The following is a 5,000-nucleotide window of genomic DNA, read 5'->3' on the forward strand; positions in this document are numbered from 1 at the left end:
AGAGGTCTGGCGATCATCCCTCATGCGAGCTTCTCTTCTGCGTTGCTCCTCTGCGTTGCTCTTCTGCGTTGCTCCTCTGCGTTGCTCCTCTGCGTTGCTCCTCTGCGTTGCTCCTCTGCGTTGCTCCTCTGCGTTGCTCTTCGGTCGCTCGGTGCTCGTGCTGCTGCTGATGAACGGCCGATCCGTGTAGCTGCTGCGGTCTGACGCCGTCGCTCTCTGTCCCCTGCAGCCGTGGTGGATCTGAACGGACGTTATTTTGGAGGGCGGATCGTCAAGGCCTGCTTCTACAACCTGGACAAGTTTTGGGTTTTGGACCTCGGCGAGCAGGTCTGACGTCTCCTGGGATGACAAACGCTAGAAACACACATTAACTGCGCTCTTGTACATAATAAACCTGTTTTTATATTTGCTGACCAGCAGTGAAGTGTCTGTATGATTACTGCTTTTTCTTCTTCTTCTGTATTTGAAAATACCTTTGTCAATAAAGGATTCTAATAAGTGGTCTAGTTTACAGTTTAATTCATTCAAGTTTTTTTTTGTTACGGTCTTTCAAGTGTTACAACTTTTAGTATTTGTTAGAATTGCTAAATGTCAGAAATGAGCCTCGTCACGCCGACTGGATACAGTTTGAGATGTTTCATCATACAACTCGCACTGGAACATCAACTCTGCATTCTTCTCTCATTCTCTCTCTCGCTTCTTCCGCAGTCCCCATTTCTCAGCATCAGAGTACTTACGCCCTCTTGTGGCGAAAGCATAGAACACAAAAAATGGCATCCGGCGAAAATATTTTCCAAAAGAATTATTCATGCAATAAACTTCTTGATCTTGATCAATCTTGGAACACATTTAATTCTGAAATCGATCCTGTCCGGATACAAAAAAGGTCCAATCTCTGCTGTCCAATCACAGCTGTTCAATCACTGATCAAAGATCAAATTAAAAGATGATGAACATCAAAGATACAGATCAAATAAAATATCTAAAAATCAAAGGAAGCACAATTTTATATATATAATCACACATGGTCATTTTACTCTGGCGTCATCCATGCTTGTGTCATAAAAAAAATAAAATCAACCTATGAAATCAATCAACCGCTCAGGGAAAGTCATCAATCACAAGTCTTCAAATTGACAACCATCTTGATTTCCGACTTTCGGATGAAAGAATTCCACTTTGTTTGCCCGCAGCCTCAGGGATGAGGAAAAGCTTACGGCACCTGGTATTCCCAGGCGGTCTCCCATCCAAGTACTAACCAGGCCCGACCCTGCTTAGCTTCCGAGATCGGACGAGATCGGGCGTGTTCAGAGTGGTATGGCCGTAGACGAAAGCCGCGGCGAAAAGGACAGTATATAAACACGACTGTCCAAACTCGGCGGACCGCCGTGTATTTAAAAAAAAACTAAATACTTTCCCAGCGGGCGTCACCTCGCGCGATTACGTCTTCCTCGTTAGTATAGTGGACAGTATCTCCGCCTGTCACGCGGAAGACCGGGGTTCGATTCCCCGACGGGGAGGTGTTCTCTGTATCCAGGCATCCGGCGCAAATGTTTTCCAAAGAAATTAAGCATGCAGTCAACTTCTTGATCAATCTTGGAACACATTTAATTCTGAGATCCATCCTGTCTCGATACAAAAAAGGTTCATTCTTTGCTGTCCAATCACAGCTGTTCAATCACTGATCAAAGATCAAATAAAAGATGATGAACATCAAAGATACAAATCAAATAAAAGATGATGAACATCAAAGATACAGATCAAATAAAAGATGATGAACATCAAAGATCCTGATCAAATAATAGATCTTAAGATCAAAGGAAGCACAATTATATATATAATGTCACTGATCAAACCATACAGGGTAATGCAGCCTCATGGTAGTACGGGTAGTGCGGTTAGCAGGAACTAACGTAGCATTGCTAGTTTCTCCCTTGTGCCGGTCTCAAGCCCGGATAAATGCAGAGAGTTGCATCAGGAATGGTGTGGTGTTGGTTGGAAATAAGAAGGCAGTAGCAGTTCCAACCACTTAACTTTATCAGAACATCTTTAGTACATCTTTAGTACATCTTTAGTACATCTTTAGTACATCTTTAGTGCATCTTTAGTGCATCTTTAGTACAACTCGCACTGGAACATCAACTCTGCATTCTTCTTCTCTCATTCTCTCTCTCGCTTCTTCTGCAGTCCCTATTTCTCAGCATCAGAGTACTTACGCCCTCTTGTGGCGAAAGCATAGAACACAAAAAATGGCATCCGGCGAAAATATTTTCCAAAAGAATTATTCATGCAATAAACTTCTTGATCTTGATCAATCTTGGAACACATTTAATTCTGAAATCGATTCTGTCTGGATACAAAAAAGGTCCAATCTCTGCTGTCCAATCGCAGCTGTTCAATCACTGATCAAAGATCAAATTAAAAGATGATGAACATCAAATATACAGATCAAATAAAATATCTAAAAATCAAAGGAAGCACAATTTTATATATATAATCACACATGGTCATTTTACTCTGGCGTCATCCATGCTTGTGTCATAAAAAAAATAAAATCAACCTATGAAATCAATCAACCGCTCAGGGAAAGTCATCAATCACAAGTCTTCAAATTGACAACCATCTTGATTTCCGACTTTCGGATGAAAAAATTCCACTTTGTTTGCCCGCAGCCTCAGGGATGAGGAAAAGCTTACGGCACCTGGTATTCCCAGGCGGTCTCCCATCCAAGTACTAACCAGGCCCGACCCTGCTTAGCTTCCGAGATCGGACGAGATCGGGCGTGTTCAGAGTGGTATGGCCGTAGACGAAAGCCGCGGCGAAAAGGACAGTATATAAACACGACTGTCCAAACTCGGCGGACCGCCGTGTATTTAAAAAAAAACTAAATACTTTCCCAGCGGGCGTCACCTCGCGCGATTACGTCTTCCTCGTTAGTATAGTGGACAGTATCTCCGCCTGTCACGCGGAAGACCGGGGTTCGATTCCCCGACGGGGAGGTGTTCTCTGTATCCAGGCATCCGGCGCAAATATTTTCCAAAGAAATTAAGCATGCAATCAACTTCTTGATCAATCTTGGAACACATTTAATTCTGAGATCCATCCTGTCTCGATACAAAAAAGGTTCATTCTTTGCTGTCCAATCACAGCTGTTCAATCACTGATCAAAGATCAAATAAAAGATGATGAACATCAAAGATACAAATCAAATAAAAGATGATGAACATCAAAGATACAGATCAAATAAAAGATGATGAACATCAAAGATCCTGATCAAATAATAGATCTTAAGATCAAAGGAAGCACAATTATATATATAATGTCACTGATCAAACCATACAGGGTAATGCAGCCTCATGGTAGTACGGGTAGTGCGGTTAGCAGGAACTAACGTAGCATTGCTAGTTTCTCCCTTGTGCCGGTCTCAAGCCCGGATAAATGCAGAGAGTTGCATCAGGAATGGTGTGGTGCTGGTTGGAAATAAGAAGGCAGTAGCAGTTCCAACCACTTAACTTTATCAGAACATCTTTAGTACATCTTTAGTACATCTTTAGTACATCTTTAGTGCATCTTTAGTGCATCTTTAGTACAACTCGCACTGGAACATCAACTCTGCATTCTTCTTCTCTCATTCTCTCTCTCGCTTCTTCTGCAGTCCCTATTTCTCAGCATCAGAGTACTTACGCCCTCTTGTGGCGAAAGCATAGAACACAAAAAATGGCATCCGGCGAAAATATTTTCCAAAAGAATTATTCATGCAATAAACTTCTTGATCTTGATCAATCTTGGAACACATTTAATTCTGAAATCGATTCTGTCTGGATACAAAAAAGGTCCAATCTCTGCTGTCCAATCGCAGCTGTTCAATCACTGATCAAAGATCAAATTAAAAGATGATGAACATCAAATATACAGATCAAATAAAATATCTAAAAATCAAAGGAAGCACAATTTTATATATATAATCACACATGGTCATTTTACTCTGGCGTCATCCATGCTTGTGTCATAAAAAAAATAAAATCAACCTATGAAATCAATCAACCGCTCAGGGAAAGTCATCAATCACAAGTCTTCAAATTGACAACCATCTTGATTTCCGACTTTCGGATGAAAAAATTCCACTTTGTTTGCCCGCAGCCTCAGGGATGAGGAAAAGCTTACGGCACCTGGTATTCCCAGGCGGTCTCCCATCCAAGTACTAACCAGGCCCGACCCTGCTTAGCTTCCGAGATCGGACGAGATCGGGCGTGTTCAGAGTGGTATGGCCGTAGACGAAAGCCGCGGCGAAAAGGACAGTATATAAACACGACTGTCCAAACTCGGCGGACCGCCGTGTATTTAAAAAAAAACTAAATACTTTCCCAGCGGGCGTCACCTCGCGCGATTACGTCTTCCTCGTTAGTATAGTGGACAGTATCTCCGCCTGTCACGCGGAAGACCGGGGTTCGATTCCCCGACGGGGAGGTGTTCTCTGTATCCAGGCATCCGGCGCAAATATTTTCCAAAGAAATTAAGCATGCAATCAACTTCTTGATCAATCTTGGAACACATTTAATTCTGAGATCCATCCTGTCTCGATACAAAAAAGGTTCATTCTTTGCTGTCCAATCACAGCTGTTCAATCACTGATCAAAGATCAAATAAAAGATGATGAACATCAAAGATACAAATCAAATAAAAGATGATGAACATCAAAGATACAGATCAAATAAAAGATGATGAACATCAAAGATCCTGATCAAATAATAGATCTTAAGATCAAAGGAAGCACAATTATATATATAATGTCACTGATCAAACCATACAGGGTAATGCAGCCTCATGGTAGTACGGGTAGTGCGGTTAGCAGGAACTAACGTAGCATTGCTAGTTTCTCCCTTGTGCCGGTCTCAAGCCCGGATAAATGCAGAGAGTTGCATCAGGAATGGTGTGGTGCTGGTTGGAAATAAGAAGGCAGTAGCAGTTCCAACCACTTAACTTTATCAGAACATCTTTAG

The 5,000-nt window shown here is 41.9% G+C and overlaps 6 non-coding genes across 6 annotated transcripts; 3 read left to right on the forward strand and 3 right to left on the reverse strand.

Moving 5' to 3' along the window:
• Positions 1-1,210: 1,210 nt before the first annotated feature.
• Positions 1,211-1,329, reverse strand: LOC137917418 (5S ribosomal RNA). Its single transcript, XR_011106648.1, has one exon. It is a non-coding gene; the product is annotated as a 5S ribosomal RNA (ribosomal RNA).
• Positions 1,330-1,448: 119 nt separating this feature from the next.
• On the forward strand, positions 1,449-1,520 carry trnad-guc (transfer RNA aspartic acid (anticodon GUC)). Its single transcript has one exon. It is a non-coding gene; the product is annotated as a tRNA-Asp (tRNA).
• A 1,169-nt stretch (positions 1,521-2,689) lies between these two features.
• Positions 2,690-2,808, reverse strand: LOC137917419 (5S ribosomal RNA). The gene has a single exon (XR_011106649.1). It is a non-coding gene; the product is annotated as a 5S ribosomal RNA (ribosomal RNA).
• A 119-nt stretch (positions 2,809-2,927) lies between these two features.
• On the forward strand, positions 2,928-2,999 carry trnad-guc (transfer RNA aspartic acid (anticodon GUC)). Its single transcript has one exon. It is a non-coding gene; the product is annotated as a tRNA-Asp (tRNA).
• Positions 3,000-4,157: 1,158 nt separating this feature from the next.
• Positions 4,158-4,276, reverse strand: LOC137917420 (5S ribosomal RNA). Its single transcript, XR_011106650.1, has one exon. It is a non-coding gene; the product is annotated as a 5S ribosomal RNA (ribosomal RNA).
• A 119-nt stretch (positions 4,277-4,395) lies between these two features.
• On the forward strand, positions 4,396-4,467 carry trnad-guc (transfer RNA aspartic acid (anticodon GUC)). Its single transcript has one exon. It is a non-coding gene; the product is annotated as a tRNA-Asp (tRNA).
• Positions 4,468-5,000: the final 533 nt, after the last annotated feature.

Source organism: Brachionichthys hirsutus, unplaced genomic scaffold (assembly GCF_040956055.1).
Source record: "Brachionichthys hirsutus isolate HB-005 unplaced genomic scaffold, CSIRO-AGI_Bhir_v1 contig_1156, whole genome shotgun sequence".
Classification (NCBI taxonomy): Eukaryota; Metazoa; Chordata; class Actinopteri; order Lophiiformes; family Brachionichthyidae; genus Brachionichthys; species Brachionichthys hirsutus.